Genomic DNA, 21,737 nt, shown 5'->3' on the forward strand with positions numbered 1-21,737 from the left:
GTAACATTTGCTTATTGCCATTAGAATTGAAAAATATATACCGATATCATGATTAAAAATAGAATTGGAATGTAGCCACAGTGCTGGAAAAATGCAGCTTCTTCAAAGAAGTATGTCATGAAACCAGTTTCTGTTCACCAGTGAAAAACAGGGCTTTTTTCAGGCTTATTTGCACAGAGTGGGCTCTTGGGAAATGGTAGTAATAACAGTACCTTGTGAGAACAGTTAATGACCTTCTGGAGCAGCTGGTTGACACTGAATTTTGAATGTGGTCACTGAGGGTTTCTTTGCTAACTGTAACCATCTTGTTAAATAACGTTAGTCATGTTCATTCTGTAAAGTATGATTGTAAAGCCACCTGTCATTGGTAATTTCGTGAGGGAAATTAGTGGCTTACAGGTTTGTGCTCAACACTTTGGCTTGTGCTTGTTTTGTGGCACTTACAAGGAAATCAGTGTGACTTCCAGCTCTGCCACAGATTCACTGAATGGCCTTGGGCAAAGCACTTAGTATGTCTTGGGCTCTGTTCTCTTTTCTGTAAATACGAATGATAATTAATCCTTTCCACTACATCCTACATCTTTTATCTGCTTAGAAAATGACATCTTCAGACCAATGACTGTTTTCTCCATCAAGGTGCTAAATCCCAATGGAGGCTTCTATATGCAACTTAAAAATTACTTGACAGTCTGCACTGCATGTTACTGATTTATCAAGAAATATTTCCAAGCGTCAGAAGAATATGAACTGATTGTGAGCTTTGTGGAATAACATTTGATTTGCTAACCTTTCCATTATGGTCATGGGTATGTTCAGTTGGGAGTGAAGAGCCTGATTTCCCTGAGTGGCAGTGGTATGGTAGAAACATTTATAGTGCAAAAGTCCAGACAGAGGAAGTGAAACTGTAGGTCTGATTTTTAATTTGTTTTAATTGTCACAGAGTTTTATTTTCTTTGTTACAAACAGTGTAACATTTGGTTTCTAAGGCAGTTAAGTACGACTATGCCAAATGTTTGATGTTGATTAACAAGAAGCAGCAGTGCATGCTAGTACCGTGTAGAATCAAGGGGAAGGTATTGCAAATATAATAGAATGGCACAGTCTCTTTTCTCTGTTCTCACCTAATGACAATTAGAATTTTTCTTCCTTTTTTTTGTTAAAGATCATCCTTTAGCAAACTGTTCAGTGTGATACCTTCCTTAAGACCTGATCTGAGCACAGTGGGCTGACAGGCCGTCAGCGTATGCACCCCTTTCCTTCCATGCTCCACCTCCCCTGGGACTAGACTGACTTATTTATTTTTTATTATTATTTGCTGGAGAGCATAAATAATTTTTATAGTCAGCTTCCATTAAGTTTTCACACTGGATACGTGGGGGGGAAATGACAGTAATACTCCCTTGTGCTGATTTTGGAAGGAGAATAAGCCCTTTTTGTGCCAGGTTAACTAGTTCAGGTTGGCTTAGAAAAACCCTAAATCAAGACTAAATTCCTCCAGAATCAGGAATTTATGCTGGGGCTCCACCATTTCAGCTCCTGCTGAATATTTCTGTACCTCCTTCTTACATAGTTGAAAATTGCTACTTGTTACTCCTGTATAGAATATCACAGTGCCTTCTCACTGACATGGAAAGTGCATCTTTAGTAAGTACATTGTCCAACTCAAACATTTTCTCTGATAGAAATCAGCAGGGACTTTTAAAGATCTGTGCCAGTTTACACCAGGAGGGATAGCTTAGCATAGTATCTCAGGGAGTGTGCTAATGGGCTAAACTTTTACTGAAGATGAATAGAGTTAATGGTGCTTAGAATTCAGATAGATGAAGCTCACAGTTGTCACTTGTAACAAGCAATATTGTTTGAATCTGCCCTGTTAACTGCATTTTCCCTCTTCTGTGACAGTCACAGTTTCACCTATTTGTTAAATCCTCCTTCCTGTTCTCCCTACTTCCCTGCCTCCAATTCTGCATATCGTTTAGAATATAAGAATATTCTCTGTCAATTCCAGGAGTGTATTTCTTCCTTTCTCTCTTGTTTACCACTTGCTAATTAAATTTTGTAGGTGGCAGTTTGAAATCTTAGTGGGACGTGTCATGTGACTGCTAATGCTCTGCAGATCTCTATTACATAACCTTTAAGTAGTTTGGGAAAATGTGCTTGTGTCATACTGGGCCTGACATAAGGCTCTGTCTGAAGCTAACGGTCTGATCAGTTTTTTTTATGTACAATGACTGTAGAAATCTTGTGGATGGTTTGTTCTGGCACAAGCTTTGTGCCCTGAGTTGTCAGGCCAATTGTCTTATTTCCCTGAAATGCTTTGCAGTCTGCACTGTCTGCCTTTCCTGCAGGGTAGAAGAGGGGAGGGGTTGGATTTAAACACTCTGGCATGCCAGGTAATGATCAAATGAATATTAAATGCAGTATGCCAGGATCCTTTCTGTTTTCCTGAGTTTGTTCATTTTAGTTCTGAAGTGAACAGAGTACAGAACAAACATAGAAAACTTCTCAGTCTGTCCCCCCACCTCTTCAACTCCTATGGATCTTAATCGGGCTCTGGTGCATTATGCAAAATGAAACCATAAATCAATACTGAGGTTTAAAAAAATGCTTTGAAGGGATGATCAATTTTTAATGCATGCAATTAATTAGGGTGCTGTTTTGCAAAAGGAGTACTTTTATAAATGACAGCAATGTATCCACTCATAGAGTAATAGCTCCTCTTGCTTTTTCTGAAACTAGCACCATCTTTTGGTTCTACTTTGTATACAGTTATACATGTTTGTTGCCTAAAATGTATTTATACACTATCCAATGCAGCTGAAACACTCCACTGTTGATGGACTATCTCTGGTCCTGAAGAAAGTAAGTCTCATTTTTATTTCCTGGCCAGGATATGGGCCTTGGAGGCTGGGTCTTGTTTGTGGCTGACATTTTGAGATGCTGTGTGTTCTCAAGTAACTCACAGGAGATCTTTCTGCCGCTTTATCTGCTAGGAAGGCTCAGTGGCAATGAGCTGCTGTAGCCTTGCAACAAAAGTTGCAGTTAGAAACTAGGAGCAACCGGATGAAATTTTGAGTGTGCGGTTTGTTCTTTTTTTTAATGAAGTCAGATTTTCAAGTTTATGATTTCTTACTGAAATCTGTGATTGTGTGAGTGTACATTTTGTTCTAGTGTAGCTCGTAGTTTGCAATAGCAATTTTCAGTCAGAGCTCTTTACGAAGTGCTTAAGGATGATAGTTGATATCATCCTGTCCATTTTGCAGATGAGAAATTTTCAATGTGCTTCAGGTTTATTTGCCCCAGATCATTCAGCAGGGTCAATGCAAATCTATGGAAATTGTTTGCAGAGTCCTGTCCGACCTGTCATCCATTGTATTGCTTCTCTTAATTAAATGTTGTGTAAGAAGGGAGGAGGGGGAAGTATTGATCTAAAACCAGGCTTTCTTTTGTTTCACTTCAAATTAACTGACTGCTTTTGTGCTACTCATAGTAAAGAGTTTGTGAATTTATTAATTTTTTTAAAAAATCACTGCTATCATAAATCATGGTGGCTATAGTTAGTTTGTCTATTCCTCTGATGGCTGCCTGCTTACCTACTGCTTATACTGAAGCGACAAATGTTTCATTGCTGGAAGGGCTCTCTATTGCTCAACAGTCTTAAAGCATCTCTACAAATGTATGTACTGTACACTCCCCACGATTTTGGTAGCTTTGGCTTATTTGAAGATTAAGTAGGTACAATTAACACTGCTGTGTTATGGTTATTGGCTGCCTGATGAATTACGATGAGAACAAAGAAGCAACTGTAAAGCATTTATGTGTTTGTGTGGTAGGGCAGATGGGTACAGTTAATGCTTTTGTATTTTAAAAGAAACTTCATTAAGGCAGTTGTTTCTGTTAATAAAATGCATAGATGAGTTCTTCGAGATCTGGACCTCTTCTGTTAATGTGCTGTAGTCATAAGAGAAGAGAACTGTCAGTCTGGCAAGTTCTGTCCTGAATTGTTTCAGGATGCAACAAGTGGCTGACTCAAGCAAATGAAGGTACAAAACATGAAGATTTACAATAGAAGATGATAACTTTCTTGCACTGTCAGCAATAATCCATTGTCTGTCTATATGAACCATCTGTGCTCCACGGTACCTTGAGTGTTAGGGAGCAGTAGCTGTGATGGTCTTTTCTTGAGGATGCCTACCGGGGCATGGATTTTATAAACTTAAGAGTAACATGTTTATAAACACTGTTGATAAGGGAGAGAGGATCTGGAAGGCATCCTTCACAGCTCTCATGGCTCAAATGGACTTAAGCTTATTTCCCACAGTGGTGGTAGGTCACACTTTTTTTTCTCATAGTTCCAAAAGGTGAAGTATCTCATGTAGCCAGAGTAAAGCAACCCTGTTCAGTGACTTCTTTGTAGATATTGATCCCAGCTGTTAGGTGCAAATGAGTTTTGTAGCTTTGATATTGATAGGTACTACTTACCATAAACCATAAACCTTTTTTATGCTTAGCTTGCAACCTTTCTAGCTTTCCTTTTGAAAAATTTCTATTCAATTTTAGTAAATACTGTTAAAAGGAAATGAAGTCTAGAGAGCTCCAAGCTGCTGATATTTCTATCATCCAATGATTTAAGTTTTGTAAATAAATATTTTTTTCTTGATATATGGATTATGGAAATTGTCTCCAAGTAAGACAGAACAATTTTAAAAAGCTGTCTATGATGAGAAGAGATAAAAGAATCAAATGGTGAATGAGGTCATTGTACTGCTGACACCAGTGGTGTAACACTTGTGTCTGTGGAGCTCAGGTGGTTTTATTGATTCTTTGTGAAAAGCTGCCTTGAGCAGAGAGCAGTAAACATTGCTGTAAACATAATATTTGTATATTGTAAATAAATAAATACCCACGCTTCATTAAACATAACTGCCAACGTTGATGCAACAAGTGGGTCACACTAGAAGTGGTACTGAACAACTGGAGCATATCCTATTCCTGATCTGCAAGAAGAGCTGCTAGCCAGGTCTTGAGTATCAGCCTCATTGAGCGAGGCACTGAATGCTTCTCAGAGGCCTGTCAGTCCAAGTATACAAATGGACACAACAAAGTGGTAGAGCATTTGAGGGAGCACAAAGGAGAAGCCTCCTTCTCCTTCCTCTTCCCCCAATTTTTAGCCACTTTCTGATGTGTCATCTTTCCCCTCCCCATATTCTGGCTTGTATAACAAAAATTTAGTCTGTTAGGTAAAAAGTTACTGGCACATTTAGACAAAAAATGTTGTCGATTTTTAATGTAATTCTATTTAACAGCATTAGGAGATTGTGCTGCTATTGAAAATGATATTTGCTCAGCTCTGATTTCCTGTAACTAAGTAACAGGAAATTTTCCCCAATATGTCTGAGTTATATACTGTAATGTGTGGATGGAACTGGGCTGTAGTTGAATTGGAGGGGATGTTAAGCCCTTTGTGCTTTGGTGTTTTGTTTCTATTTATTATATCTTATTCCAGACCCTGCAGGACACTAGAGATTATACTACAGGAATTTACCATGGGTTTTTTCTTGTACCTGGTTCTTAAACATCTGATAGCCAATTTTGCCTGGACTGCATGGTCTGGAATCTGATCTAGTGTGTCTGTTTCTATCCCTTTCCCTTACAATCCCAAAGAATGGCCGTTAGAAAAGAATCTTGATGTACATTAGTGTTTGAATAGTGTTTGTGGATTTTTTTTTTTTAAAAGGGAGAAACTATTTATCTGCAATAAGGAAAAACCAAAATCAGAGATTAATTTTTCAATTTACTTTTTTTCAGGAACTGGAGGTAGTGGATTTGTGGTTCTAGAGAGGTTATAATGCCATGGTTAGTTTTTAGTCCCCTCGCCTGTAAGAAATTACTGTTTGAAATATATAATGTCGTGCAACCCCTTAGAGAAATTAATAATAATACATACATTTTACTCTGCAAAGGAGAGAGGTCTTTTGTACATGTAGAAAGGTACCTGGAGCAAAGTGTTCACTTGCACTGGTGTTCTTTTAGGGTTTGGACCAGCCTAGTTTGCCTGCTTTGTAGTTCTGTGTACTAGTGCTTTGTAGAAGTTCCAGCAGATGCTGTAGGATTTCCCAGGTAACTGAATGAAGAAGGAAGAAGTGGAGAGGCTTAAAAAAAAAGCACAGTGAGAAGGCAGAATGGAAAATAGAGTGAGGTAAATAAGAAATCTTGATGATAAACCTACAGAATTAAAAGGTAACATCCACTTATTTTCCATGTGTATGAAGGGGTTCTCCTGGTGCCTGTCCAGACTTGCATGTTATAATCATTTTATGTATGTTATAGCTTGGTTGATTTAATACAGAGTTCAAAATTACTCTTTATTAAATACTGATGAGTGACAGTATCCTCCCCAATTCCCCTTGTCATTGGTCCTGCTTTTGTCCTCAATAATATACTACAATTTAACTTCCTGTAAGCTTATAATTTGTGGACTGCTACCCCTTCAAAACTAAAATTCACATGTAAGCAAAATGGGACTGTCTTTGACATCCAATTTGCCTTGAGGATAAAAATGATCTTTGTTCATGGTATGTAATAATTTCCAGGAGGACAGAATTTTCATAGCAGTCATGGCTCTTAGAAAAATACAGATTTGATGCATGTAGCACTGTGTATTTCTTTTTTTTTAATTATCTGGAACATTCATTAATTGCTGGCATTAATTGCGAAGAATAAATGCATGAATGTGAGCTGCAGTGCTTTTAAAGGTCTGTTTTGTTCCTATTATCAGTATTTCTTAATTTATTGGAATAACTTCAGGGCTGAAAAGGTTTTCTTTCACAATGGGTTGGTACAGTGTAACTTTTAGAGATAAGTGGTAAATCTTTTCTCACGTGCATGAATCCCACTGTTGTAATCCAGTACAAGTGTGCACGAGAAGAAATAACATTTGGAATTTTATAGTGCCATCAAATCTACTTTATGGAATAAGGCCTGTGAAGTCCCACAGGAACATTTAACTATCACTATCCATCATTATTGGATTGATAATAGACTACTATTACATAAATAATGCATGCGTCAAGTAAATCCTTCAGGGGAATTATCACAACATCCTTCTCTGTGTTGCATGTCTCTTAAAATTACCATACACATTTAAAAGGGAAGGAGAGAAATACAAGAAAAAAGCCATATTATTTCCATCATAACTTAAACAATTTACATATACTGTGAAATACTGAACATACGTGTTAAAGGTCTACCATTTTGTGTCAGTGTAGGGTTTAAGTTCAAGAAAGATGAACTGGAACAAGCAAAAAGAAAGGGCCTTATGAATGAACCAGGAGTTTGGACAGCTTATGTTATGAAAGAACACTTAAAAGAGCTTATTCTTTCTAGTCTAACAGTGACAAAATAACTAGGTAATAGTCTGATTTCACAACTAATTCTGCCTCTTACAGTGTTGAAAGTTAAGCATATACTTAGCGCTCAGTGCTCCAATTCAAACACCAAAAGATTGTCAAGATGATAGAAGTTTTCAAAAATGTTATAAAGCTGTTCATTTTCAGTGTAATTTGTTGGTAGCATCTGTCTGTCTAAGGCAGCTTCTGTTTTACCTTATCTAAGTGCTTCATGGACCTGTTCGCTGTCTGAATTCAGTTAATTCTCGATGAACCCTTTCTTCAAAGTGCTATATGAATGCTGTTTGTGTAGGAAACCCCCTTTTACTTTTGCAATCTTTACATGGTGCCTGTGGTATTTTTGTCAGTGTAGATTACTGACTATTTTAAAATGCAAAGTTCCTAACTAAAAGATATGTCTGTGCTGGAAGCCCCAGGTTTCTCCTAATCTCTCACTGCCAAATACATTGCATTAGTATTTGTATTGTTCAAGAGTACCTGCTTAGGGCTTATGCCAAATGTAAGCCAGTCATGAAATGGGGGGAGGAGGTGGTGCTTAGCATCCAGGGAAATTTAACACCTTAATAGGAAACCCAGAGGGGAACATCTGTTATTACATTGAAGAGATGGGGAAGTGATTTAAAGGACATAACAGTTGATAGAACTCACCAACAGCCATGTAAGGGTAATTTAAAATGTGATATGTCTTCAAACCAACCAAATGCAAGGCATCAACAGTCTCTGCAGAACAGACAGTGAATAACTGGTTAGCGCATCTCTCCACATACCTTAAGCTTTCACAGTTTCTTTGGAAGGCTAGCAACAATTGTAGTAGAGCTTGTGCTTGGACCTGTAGGGTTTACCTGCATCTTAAATTCAGGCCAGTTCTTGGGGGCCCACATAAGCAGAACTCCGGATGAGTTGATGCATGAAGTTTTTTGCCTGTGCTTTATCATCATTGTGGTGGGTTGTATCTGGCATGGGGCAGCCCTGGCCTCTCTTCACAGAGGCCTCTGCAGCCCTGCTCCCAGAACTGGCCATGGACACCCAGTGCACACATTTCAAAAGAGAAAACTCCTGCATGCATATGTAGTTGCCAGCTTCTCATAGTAACATGTCTTGATTTCCACTTCCTTGAAAAAACTTCAGGATATTCCAGGGATGCTTTCGGTAAAGTGATCAGCTGGAGACGTTGTTAGGTGGATGTTATTGGTGGTAGTGTTTTTGGTCCTTTGCTTCAAGTAAGCAAGAGTTTAAGGGACCTTCTTTCAGTCAGTTAATACAGTGAATACTCCTTTCTAAAAGGCACCTGGGCCTGATTCTGGAACAAAGATTTGTAAGAAACTTTCAGTACAAAATACTGTTTAAACTGAGTAGCGTATAATGCCAACTTCTTCGATTCAACTGTGAAGAGCAAATTGAAGTTACATCTCTAAATATAGCAGAAAAACTTCATTAAAGTTAAAATAATGAAAAAATAAGACATGTTGCAAAATAAACATATATGCCATAGTCATGTGAAGGGAGGAGGGAGAGCAGGCACAGAATTAAAGACAGAGTGACAGCCTCTCATGTATCTGCTTCAAGTAGGACGAGTTATTAATAGATACTCAGTTTTTCTCCATAAAGATACCAAGAGAAGGTCATGGCAGTAAATATTTATGGTAAACTTTCTGTGTTAAAAGTTGGTCTTTTTGCCATTGTTTTATATTCTTCTAGATTTATGTTTGTTACTTGGACTGGTCATGATGGATTACTGCTGCCCTTTCCATCTCTTCAGTTTTCAGAAGTATTAAAGAGCTGGAGCCCAACCTGAAGATCAGGTTGCAAACGATTAAGCATACAGAAAACAGGCTTATTTTTGTCATAAGGTTGTTTATGTACCTGACCTGCATGTTTGTCTGCAGCCAATTTTGTTTGATACTGGTAGTGTTTAAATGATTCCACATCAGTGAGGTGCAAGAAGGTTTGGAGGTACAGAGTCCCTAGCTTGTATTGGCTTCTGGCCCTGTATATGCAAGTGTGTTTATTGCCTTTTACAAGCACAGGGTCAGTGGTTAAGAAGTATTAAATGTGTTATTCCGTAGATACGTTATTGTGTGCTTTATGGATTCATATGATGCGCTTTGTCTTTTATCTTGGGATTTTGAAGTACTTACAGACGTTAATTAACAAAGCCTTACTGACATCTGTTTGGTAGGAATGATTATTATCCACTTTTTGTTTAGAAGGACACATGATTTCCCCAAGTTTCTGCAATGACTTAGTGACAGAGCTGAGAATGAAACCTAGATGTTCTACCCACACTGTATCCCTGCTCCTCTAAGTAAACTTGGTAAATGTGTAGATTTCTGTAAAATATATATGAAACGTTTTCAGTTTTCAACCATTTCTGATGTAGACATTAAAATCCATCACCACCACCACCACCAGAAAAATACTACAGCACTGATAGACTGCTGTATATAACTGGTAGTCATGGAGGGTAAAGTAATGAAACAACATTTGTGAAAAAGGCACAGCTACTTTTATGGACTGCTTAACAGGTGCTTGTAGTTCCCTACAGCAAGATAGTAACTGCCTCTCACTCACTCTGCCAATACTCCTTTTATCTCCTTTCTGGATACACTGGAGATAGAAGACAAAATTTAGGGCTGGCAGGGAGTCGTTCCTGTTGCAGAAAAGTAAGCTGCAGCTTTTACAGTTGCTGAAAGAGGTATTCGTTGTTGGTTCAGAGAGATTAGTGAAGCAGTGTGGCTTGTAATACATTGCTTAAAACTCTCCCTTTCTGCTGCTGGCAAACATTTTGCCTGTTATCCAAACATGAAGATCTTTTTTGTTAGTTACATAACAGGATTCAATTGTTCCCCAGCCTTATTCAATAATGTACAAGCTTGTAAGATAAATTGGGGTTGTGTGCAACTCAGATCACTTAGGGCTTTTTATTTTGGAGTTTTCCTGAAGATTTCTGATGAGCTAATTTGTGTTTGATTATAAATCATTGTTGCTGATTTACTGTCTTAGCTTGAATAGTATAGGTGTATGCTTTTGGCCTTAAAGTCTTCAAACTGTAATTTGCAGGGATACTGTGACTGGCATCTGAATTATTCAGATCTGTGATAGGTGATGGATAGGAATGTTATACCTGCTGCTATAACCTTAAAAATAAAGAAAAAAAAAGTTTCTTCAGATGACAGGGAATCTTCCTGTCCCTCAAAATGTTGCTGAGAATCAATAGATTGCCAAAGGTTTCTAAGGAATGGTTCTTCCTGAGAAAATCAGGCCAGGATTTGCCTTTTTTATTTAGAGTTTAGAAGAAAAAAGTGTATTTAAAGACTTCTCTTCCTACAGGAACAGTGGCTGGAGTTTAGCATGCTGTCTGCACTGGAAGTTTATTAATGTAATCACTCACATTGCAGACAGTTAAAATGTTGAAGGAATCAGTCTGGCAATGAGCCTAATCACCGTGCAAAAACAAGCCATACCACAGCAATATTAACCTTTACTGTCTGGAGCATTCTTAGTTTCCCTTTAGTTGCTTACCTAAGCTTGCCAGCAGAACATGCAAGGTAAAGAAACTTGCAGATGTGGTGTGGGGTTTTTTGTTCATTTATTTTTATTCATGTATTCCAGTTTTTGCACTAATGGCTTTCTTGCAGAACTAAAATAGAATGTGCACTAATCTGCTCTGAGGAAGGTAAAGAGGTGGAGGGTCAGGGTAAAGATTGTACTCAGATTCCTCTAGTTGCATTGTTCTCTTACTCCAGGAAGGAAATGGCAGTACAAGTCTGGGCAGCAAATCACTTGGAGGGGTGTGGTGCTCCCTTTAATGTACCAGAACTCTGGCCAAACAGGGGCTTCAGAACCTATTTTCAGACCTCTCAAATCTGTCACAATGGAAGTGAGACTTTCACAAGCTAAATCAACCTCATTCTTTTCTTTCACCTATGGCTGTTTCTTTGTCATTTAGCGCATGACATGGTGCATTTTGTTGATGTCATATGCTAAATGCATCTTGTCAGGCTGACCAGTTTCTTACTTCCTGCATTCATGAGTGTCTTAGTAATGGGACCATGGAGCAGAGGAGGATCCATGGGCACAAAGGCAACTGGGAATGTGCTAGCTAGGAAGGCCTTTTTCTGAGGAACTGCACAGATTATACATGAGCCAGCCACAGCCTTAAACTTCAGCCTTTCCTGTTATGTGCCCTGGTTACCTTGCTCTTGTCACTAACTCTTGGAGAAAAGCAGCATCTTTCTGCTTATGTACACGTGTACAGTCACTGTTTCTGGTAGTGAAAGGGTAGTGTCCTGAACTGCTTCAGTACTGACCTACCAGTTGAACCATTAACTTGATGGAGATGCCTTTTCAGCCATTCTAGTGTGTGTGAGGTCATAGTTTAAATGCTGCCCTTGTGCTTGCACCAGTAGTTAGAAATACATGATGCTTGGGTAAGAGAGAGTGAGAGCAAAAAACTTTTCTAGGAAAGTTTCTATACAAATTCAAGATGGAAATTAAGTTTGTGGAGCTCAGTCAGTCTAGATTCTTTTAGACAGAAGATTTATATTAACAGCTTATACTGACAGTGATAAAGAAATAAGATATCCAGGAGGAATAGAATCTGGGTATGACAAAAAATATTGTAAGTTTCAAGGAGTCTTCAAAGTAACTGCATTCCTTAAATGATGGAAAGCAGAAAATTGCAGTGAATCTCAACTTCATTAACCAGATCAAAGAGGAAGATAGATGTGACCTGCATATCATCAATTATATACTTTCGCTTATACAGGATGCAGATGGAGGCTGGAGAAAAAGAAAATCCTTTAACTAATCTTCATATAACTGAATAGGGAAGTCAAAGCAAATTGATTCTCACTTCCTGGGCTTAATTCTGGACCTGTGACAATTTAGTTATTTGACTTGCCTTTATTCAAAGAGCTCCCCTGAAAAAGGGCAAGTGTTGGCAGCTATTATAGGCACAGTTTCATGTGAAGTGAAGGTGTAAGCACAGATGTATATGGGGTTCAGGTGATCTGTTAAATGACTCATTAGAAAAGGAAGTGGGAGGTCAGGGTAAATTTGCTCTAAGTCTAGGCAGAGAAAGGACCATTTATAGCACCATCACAGAGACACCATGGCAAATGGCAAGTGCTCAGATAGTATGGTACTTTAGTAGTAAGTTATGAAAATTGGATGAAGAAAGCTTTCTGGTTTTAGTATCTGTCTTACATCTTAAAGTGCCCATTTTTCCATTGACTGTAAGAGGGCCCAGACAACTAGGTCAAATGTAGGTGTTTATATATATTCCTCTAATGATAAATAAAATAATACCATGAAGATTTACATATTCAAGTTTGTATTAAAAATGATTAATTTTTAGTATTAAAAATATAATTGGAATAAATATTGAAAAATGTTTGGTTCTGGTAAATGTGGATGCATCATTCATAATTTTCCTGTATATGATACAAAATTCTTACTAGCTGAGAAAACAGGTTTTTTATACTAAGTGGTGGCTAGGACCTGAGGGCTTGAGTCTGACGTTGAGACATCTCGGATTTCAGAGTGAAGCGGTCCCATTTTATACGCCACAGGCTAAAAATCTCTTTTGATTAGCCCATTAGTGCATGGCTAAAATGACAGATTATTCACCTGTAGAGCTAAAGCTGTGGACTGCAGTGTTTTTGGAATGCAGGGGAAAGCCTGCAGTGCTCAGGTGGCTGTGCTGTAGGGCTAGTCTGTTTGTTAATGTTTTTGGCAGCATATGTAGGCACAGATCCAGTGAGGCTTATGTCAAAGACTTGCAATGGGAAAAAAAATGCTTTCTCTCTGCAGGTTCAATTTCTGTTTTGGCAGATACATTTAAACTTGGTCATGAAATAATTTATAATTATCAACAAAGCCCTGATACCAGGTGATGGGAGAATTAACAGTGGTACTGCTGTTTACACATAAAGGAGGATAGAAAAATCGTGGACTTTACAATACAAGTTCAAGACACTGTTTGTCTTAATGATGGGAGGTGCTGTTTTTGCCAAAATGATATGTTTACTTTTGCCAAAATAGGAATGTCAAACTTGGATGGTTTGTCTATTGAAAGATGCCAGCTGTTATCTGATGCCTTCTGGCTTTTGTTTGGGTTTCAGATTTCTTTAGAGAGATGAATCTTTAGTTCTTGTCCTGTTGTTTATGTCAGAGGGAGTTAGACATTTTCCTGACTTGTTTTCTTATAAAAAGCCACCTCAAATCCTTTTTAAAGGATTTAATTTTTATGTTGGTAATACTTAGGGCTTAAAGGCCTGATTCTCCTTAGACTTCTGGTACTATCAGTCAGGGATAATGCCAGTAAGAAAGATATTAATTACATGTCTGCAAATGAAAGAATGGTTGGTCTGGCTGATACATAACCCATTTAAATAAAAATCAGCAGCCCATGGAAAAAATAGATACTATTTTTGCTAGTGTACATGTTCTGCAGAATGATACAGTAGCTTGTTCATATATGTTGCTAAATGAGGTTTAAATGCTTTGCTGAATGGAGATACAGCTGTGACATCTCAGATCTGTTGTTCATCTCTTGACATGTGGATCTTGGAATCCTTTGTACTTTTAGAAAACCTGAATGTGTGAAATATGTATTATGTAATATGTGATGTTGTGAATTTTAATATTAAAACAAATGTTTTAGAAGAGTTAACATTGATGGATATCTGGCTTTCATAAAGGCTCTTTTTCTTCTAAGTTACCCGGGAGATTTATGCAAGTTTGAATTGATAGCCAATACAGAGCTTCCTTATAGTCTGTGAAAAATAGTTATGGGCAGAATTTATCACAAGAGTGATTTTACAGCATGAATAAAACGGAGAAACCATCCAGCCTTGTGCCAAATAAGCTTTTTCTAATTTGTAAATTAGGTTTCTTATTTAATATTCATATGCTTCATGGAAGAAATACTTGGTAGTGTAGAGATGTCACTTGCATCTTTATCTTAGTTTATACTTGTAAATTTTTTCCTCGAAGTGTTAAAAAAAAATAAAATTCTAGATAGCCAGATTGGTATTTTTCCAAGAAATCACACTTCTTGCTCTTGCCACAGTATTTATTGACATGTTCTGTAATACTCTGGTTTTTACACATATAGTTAGGAGTGCTTTTTACATGTAAGACACTAACACGAGTCCTTTGCATCAGGACCTTATGTCCAGAAGGTACCAAAGTAAAGTGGCTTTGAATTTATCATAAAAACTTTGACAGCAGACTCTCACATTGGATCTAGGATAGATTTCTTCAGCTAATTCTTAACTAATTAAATTCAGAGCTATTTGGCACAGCAGCAAAAAATGTGGGAACCCACCAGACTGGAGTGCTTTGGAGAGCTGGTGTTAGCTAAAGCATGAGGCATTAAGAAAATCAGAGTGATGGAGAGGTTTTTTAAGCTGAAAAGGCAAACCAGTCTAATATTGAATGCATGAAGAACAGTAGAATTAAGGCAATGATATGGGAAGTGGTAACAGGCTCTTGTAAGTAAGTGTTCGTGCAGTGGAGCTCCCACCAGTGCTAGTTTTTGCGAAGACTTACCAGTTGGATGGAGGAAGTGTTTTTGTGCTAAGAAGGTTACAGAGTATCTGCTTCAAAAAGTGAGGAGGGAGCACAAAATGTTGGCGATCACTGATATAAAAAATGTGGAAGAGTAGTCTGAGAATTGCATTGATACGGTTGTTGCAGACTTCACTGCTCATGGAGCAGTGACTTCATGTAAAATTTGTCAACTTCTTAAGGAAGCAGTTGGCTTGTTTAAAAATGGTCATTGCAATATAAACTATCGGAAAGGTAACTTGGATAACTCTTGGGCTTGAGCTGTACAGTGGACCAGGAAATAGTACCAAAGTCAAAGTGGAAATGTGCAGAGACTTTTTGCATCCAGTGGTCCTCGTTCTGAAAGCTGGGATACACCATGTTCTAGGAGGAGTTTTTCAGGGAACACAGAAACTCAGATCTTCAAAGGTCTTCAAGGATATGTGTTTCAAGTGGCTAAATGTCTAGTTTGGCGTTTTGGCTGAGGTAGAATGCATTTTCTTCCTAGTAGCTGTTACAGTGCTGTGTTTTGGATTTAGTTAAACCATGACACATTGCTTTCCTGTTCAGGAATCTGAACAAAAGATTGTTTTCAAAAGCACTGAGCAGGTATCACAACATCAATGTCTTGGGCTTTTAGAAAATAGGGTCACAAATAATTGCGGAGTTACACTCTGGAGGGGAATGTTACACAGGGGGAATATTTCAGCCCTTACAAGTACATATAATCATCCCAGTCAAATGCCTATTGGCTGAGACAGTAAGATGCTAGTATTTTCCCCAGGATAATACAAAGCTGGAACCCTTCAGTACGGATAATATTGTACACCAAATACACTGTCAGGGCTCCAAGTGGGGTGTGAACTAACTGGGTGGAAATGCAGACCAGTTCTGTATCATTGTATTTCCCACAGACTTGTACCAGCTGCATGTGCTGGAAGGCATACATACTGTCTTAGCTGCCACGTGTCATATTTAGGAGAGGAGGGTCAAGCTAGGTTTGTCACAAATTTGACTAATGTGTGATTGCATAGATTACTGTTACTTAACCACCAGGTACCAGATAAATGGGATAAGAGTAACCCCATTGTTATAGATCCTGTGTTTATTGACTGTTTATTTACAGCTTTGAGGCTGGGATTCTACTTTTTGAAACAGTTCAGTAGAAGAGAGAGGTCACTTACCTGTTACAGGAAGAATAAGTAAGGCAGGAATAGATCCTAGGGCTTCTCTAATGCCATGCCTGGTGTCCTAAACTATATTATCTCTGTGTTAAAAGTTCTGTGGTAGCTTTAGGGTATTTTTTTTTTGGGGTGGTGGTGGTGGTTTTTTTTTTTTTAAAGCCCTAATTTTTGTTATATTCATTGGGAAGGAAGTAGTTCACTTTGCCAGGTAGTTCAGTTATCAAATCAAAATAACTAATTTTTCTACAGTTTTCCCATTGGTTGGGGTGTACAGTTTATTGTTTATGAAGTGTTTTTCTTGTGTCAGCTCCTCTGTTTTTATTTTATCATTCTGGTGATGCAAACTATGGGATGTTTCTGTTCCTGTGCTGTGATTGCATGCCTGGATAGCCTCCAGTACAGCCTATTGTTTTTTCTTACTTTGAGCTGCAAGTGGCAAGTGAGCTCTAATTTTTAAATTTGTTTATTAAAAACTCTAAACAACAATCTTCCCATTCACAATCAAGATCACTATTCATCCACAGCCAGATCTGTATAATTACCCTCAAGCTAAACTTCGCATTTGCAGTAGAGTTTCCTGTTTCCTGTCATAATGGGAATTGTTAATCTGGCTAAGATTGGAAAGATACGTAAACAAAGATATAAGGAATCAAGCACCATCAGTGAGTGGTTTTACTGATATGGACAATTATGAATCACTTTTCCAGTTTATGTATCATGCCTCGGTTCTTCTACCTACTGAGATACTTGAATAATCCAGCATCACTATGGTATTTCTGTGGTTCTATGTCAATAATATAGTTTATTCCCAATCTGCTTGGTATGAACAATTTTTTTCCTCTTTATGAAGGGGCTGAATTAATTATCCAAGGTCAGAGGCAGAGTCTTTGGAGCCAGTTAGTAGATCAGCATCCCCTGAATCCCATCCTTATGCTTTGATGACAAACATTTCTTACTCATTTATTCTTGATCTGTGAAAGAGGTGGAAGAGAATCACCGAAGTATTTTTCATTAGCAGCCCAAACTAGCAGAGGAAGCGATATTATTATTAGAAGTCACAACCTTGTTACAGCTAGGCCAGAAAATGAGCCTGTGGTCATATTTTAAGCTAGATTTTTTTTCATATCACCATCGTTTTAAAAAGCAAGAAGTGTTGTTCTTTTTACCTGAAATCAACATAAAGACCCTGTTGTCACCTTAAAATTCAGGTTACCTTATTGCCACCAGTTTGTTGTCAGTCTGCCATTTTGTAGTTGTTATTGTTCTGCACATCTTAATTGCATAGCAAGCATAAAAATAAAATTGAAGAACACTACCTTGAAAATAAAAATCGGGAGCTGTAGAGTGGTTGCCAGTTTCCTGGTAGCGCAGAGCAGCAGGGACTTACAGACTTGTGTCCCGTTCTTATCTCACCCAGAAGAGGGCAGCGGCAATACACCAGTCATTTCATATAATCTTACAAGAAAGTGCATGAGGGTTTCCTTCAAGATGGTAGACCTTGTGAAAGACTTGTCTAAAATACCGAGTACTGCGAGGGATCTTATAACTGAGTTAAAGTGTATTGATAGGAGGTGGGGTAGGTGTATTGTCACGAAAATCTGAGCCAATCAGGAGCCCAGTAATTCATATGATTATGTAGCGCTAGGTCCTACTCTATGGAACCTAATGTTAAAACTTCTCTGGCACTATTATCTGCCCAAGCAGAAAAAGAGTTCGCTATTGATACCATCTAATTAAAACTAAGTAAAATAATGCCTTTTTCCTTCAATCACATTATTACCCCATTCTCACTGCAAAAATATTGTTCACAAAAATTAGATAATCAGTTTCTTCAACAATAGTCAGAACTTCTTTTTGTTGCTTTGAATGACTCATGACACAGGTCATGTTTTATTGAAAGAAATGCTGGCATAAAAGGGAGGGTTTATGTGTCTTTATAAGAATACACTTTGAATGGGTGTTCCAGCTAGGAATGTTGAAATGGAAATCTTGAAATACTCTCATAATTTGCAAACCCCACACTGGAAACAGAAGCACTGAATAGAATAATGAATGTTCAAGTAATCATGGGGTTTAAAGCTAACAAACGGTATGAGTGGTAATGATGGGTGTAGGAATATAAGGAACATGATATAGCATAATTCTAAAAAAGTAAAATTACTTCAGCACAGCAGTCCACTTAGTTCAGCATACTTTCTTCAGCTGTGATCAACCTGCTTGGACAAAAGTAGGAGCAAGGCAAATGCATAGTTATATTTTGTGTGCATGTTCTTCCCATCTCCAGCAGTGTGCCGCTGAGAATTTCTAAACAAGAGGTGGCGTCCATAATAGCTCTTAGTGGATATTTCACGTAGCACATGCTAAGTAACTTTGCACAGCAGTGTTTTTCTTAAGCAGTCTCTTAACAAAAAAAAAAAACCAAAACAAAACAACCCAACCAAAAAACCACCCTTATATAAACAGATGTGAACTCTGTAATCGTGCTGCTATAAATATTTACCTCAAATTTTGTCCTGGCTGTCACTCTAAATATTAGTGAAATGTGAGGTCTTAACACTTTTGGATGAGGTTGTTCATACTCTGGATTAAGGATGTTGCTTGGTAATGATGCATTGCACCTCCGTAACAATATTCTATAATTTTTTTTTGCCACTCTACCTGGAAGTGACATTTGCATGTCTGAACCCTACGGCACACAAACATTTTCCTTTGAAAGGCCATGAATGTGAAATAGAAGTAAAGATTTCATATTGAATTCAGTGTGCAATGTGGATCCTCACATGACCTGTTGTCTTAAGATTCATAGCCTGGTTGCCTGTAGTCCGAAGTGTATTCAGCAAGCTGTTAGAAGTCACTGTTCAACTCCACCAGGTGTCAGCTTGTTTAAGCAATGAACATATTTTATTATATGCTCAAAAAACATTACTGAAGAAAAAGTTGTGATTCTTTCTTTTGAAATCCCTTATATGATTTTCAAAGCTTGGTTTCAAAACTTCCAGAATCACAGAGATAATTATGTAGAGGCTATGCGCATAGTCATCGTTTCTAAAAAGTGGTAAAATGAGCAGGACTAACAACAGAATACATTTGATCTCAGCCTGGTGCTCATGAGGCTACTTGTTTTTTAAACCTAAGCCAAATACTAAACTGAAACGTTCTCTTCATATGTTTAAGATGTAATCCCATCAAGCTCACTGGACATATTTTTGATAGAAACAGTTTAAATATAATTTATCTTGCAATTACATCCATTTCAAATATCCACTAGTTCTTTAAGCATCTGTATTTCAGAATATGGTCTCACCTGTGTAAGGATTCAATATGCTGTCTTTTGGTTGCTGTGGTGGGCTGGCGCATCATGTGACTGGAAGGCAATTTACTAAATAACCAAAATTGAAATATTCTCCATCATGTGTTCAGAGCGTATCTGGGCTTGTGAAAAGGAAGGGAGCTCAGGTAAAGGATGGCAGAGTGGAACATAGGCAGTGTGTCTTGCTGGTATGTTGTAGGCTGGTCATCTTGATTCATGTTAGCTGGGGGTTTGTGTAAGAAGAATTGACTGAATTCTTTGAGGTTTCTTGTTTTTCTTTTGGTACCAAATAGAATAAATTGCTTGGAAAGAGTCTTTAATAAACTGGATTTCAAACTAGAGGGACAACAATAAATTCAGTTTAATTAAATGCACTAAAATTGGGCAGGAAGGGAGATTATCTAGCCAGAAACCTTAATCTGCTGGGAAATAGCTCTGTTGCTAGTAGCGGGGCCAGTTAATAGATGCAGCAGGAACATTTTCATTTGCTCTCTCAACTTTATCGTGTATGCATCTCCTCCCATTTTTTTTTTCTTTATTTCATTTAAAAATATTGACAAAAATTAAATGTAATTCCATCTATTGCTGGTTGTACTGTCGTCATTTGCAACTTTTCTCCCCCCAGTGGCTAGTAGAATTCTGAATTTCTCTTGTGTGTCTGCATCCCGTGAAGGACCCCAAAAGTAATATGTCATCTTCTTATGTATCCTGATTCAGAACTGATTAAAATGCCACGTTGGTGCTCCTTTCCTTCACCCAAATTTTCCTTTGGTGGAATATCTCCCATGTCATGAATATTTTCAGAGTTTCCTGTATTGTATGTGCAGAGCTCTCTCACAGATGTCAACCTGCAATTACAGCTCTCCCTTATAAATATTTAAATGACAGTTCAGCTTTCAGACAGAGTACACCAGTGACAAAGATCAAGCTTTCTGACCTTTTGTTAATTTGCTCAGTGAAATAGGATTCCCTTGGTCTCCACTTTTGTATTTAAGAAAAGAAATTTGAATGCAGAGGGGTTGTTGGTGTTTCTCATTTTTGTTGCTAATTTATTTTTGGTACATTTATTTTAATAGATCTTAAAAAAGTCACTAGAAAGTTTTATCAGTTATGCATGAGAATGTGAAAGATATAATTGAAGTAAAAAATATTTAGGCTCTTTATCAAGACATTACAAGAAATTTCTGTTATACCATGATGGAAAAAAAAAATCAGCAAATAAAGCAAAAGTGGTGTTTCATAGCCCTTTGCATAGGGCTCTTTAGTGTTTCATAGCCGTTCCTGAGAGTTCAGTTCCTGCTTAGCACATCAGAAAATTCAAAAGTAGTTTATGAGCAAAGAGTACAGTAACAATAGCTGCTTACTTCACAGATGGAAAAGGATCATTTCGTGTTTGCAGTGGCAAGAATTTTGCCTTAATCAAGAAACAGTCTGATGAGAGCCTGACAAGTTTTGGTAATCACAGAGGTCTGGAGAGACAGGAGGCAGGTTAAAAAAATTACTCAATGTATGTGATATAAAATAGAACGAAATGGCAAAAATAGCTCCCAAGCTGCTGGATCTAATGATCAGGAGAATATGGCTGTGCTGTCTGCAACATCGCAATAAGGAAGGAACATAAATTAGCTTTCAGCTCGCTGCTACTTCTTTGGGGGGAATAAAAAACCAGACAGATTTGTGTAGAGCTAATTAAAGATAACAGGATAGAAGCTATTCCTAGTTATTCAAATCTCCTCTTTCACTGAAGGCCACGGAAGACCAGCACCTTTCCCTTACACCCAGTTAAAAAGTGTTAAATACTTCAAAGTTCATCATTTTAGGAGACAGACCCTTTCATGTCTCTGATCACATGCCCACCAAATAAGAAAGATTCTGCAGTTTATTGGAGAATATTTTCATTTTTTCTTGAAATAGTAGCATTGTTGCAAAAGGGATTATTAATCTTTTCTACAAAAATACCAAATATTAAGAAATTATATTCTGTGAATACTAATTATGGTAATAGATGTGGATATTGAGCAATATTGTGTTGACATGCTTCTCTTTAGGTAATGTAAGTGTTTCTCACTGTGAGAATGCTTATGTGTTAACATATTTACGGAATGAACATTTAGCTAGCAATGCCACTGATGCTCATTCAGAAATAGTGCGTTTTCTTGAAAAGACGGCTGCACTTCAAGGGAAGTGAATTTGCAAGTATTAGCAGAGAGCTGTTATTAAAAATAGATCTGATTCGAGAAGTGTGGTCAGTGGTTTTGTTTGAATCTGAATACTGTCTTC

At 37.7% G+C, this 21,737-nt stretch overlaps 1 protein-coding gene across 3 annotated transcripts in view; it reads left to right on the forward strand.

The window, feature by feature from the left end:
• Nucleotides 1-21,737, forward strand: part of RIMBP2 (RIMS binding protein 2) — a 161,141-nt gene that overhangs the window by 10,190 nt on the left and 129,214 nt on the right. The window lies entirely within an intron of this gene.

The sequence above is a fragment of the Falco rusticolus genome, chromosome 1, assembly GCF_015220075.1.
Source record: "Falco rusticolus isolate bFalRus1 chromosome 1, bFalRus1.pri, whole genome shotgun sequence".
Lineage (NCBI taxonomy): Eukaryota > Metazoa > Chordata > Aves > Falconiformes > Falconidae > Falco > Falco rusticolus.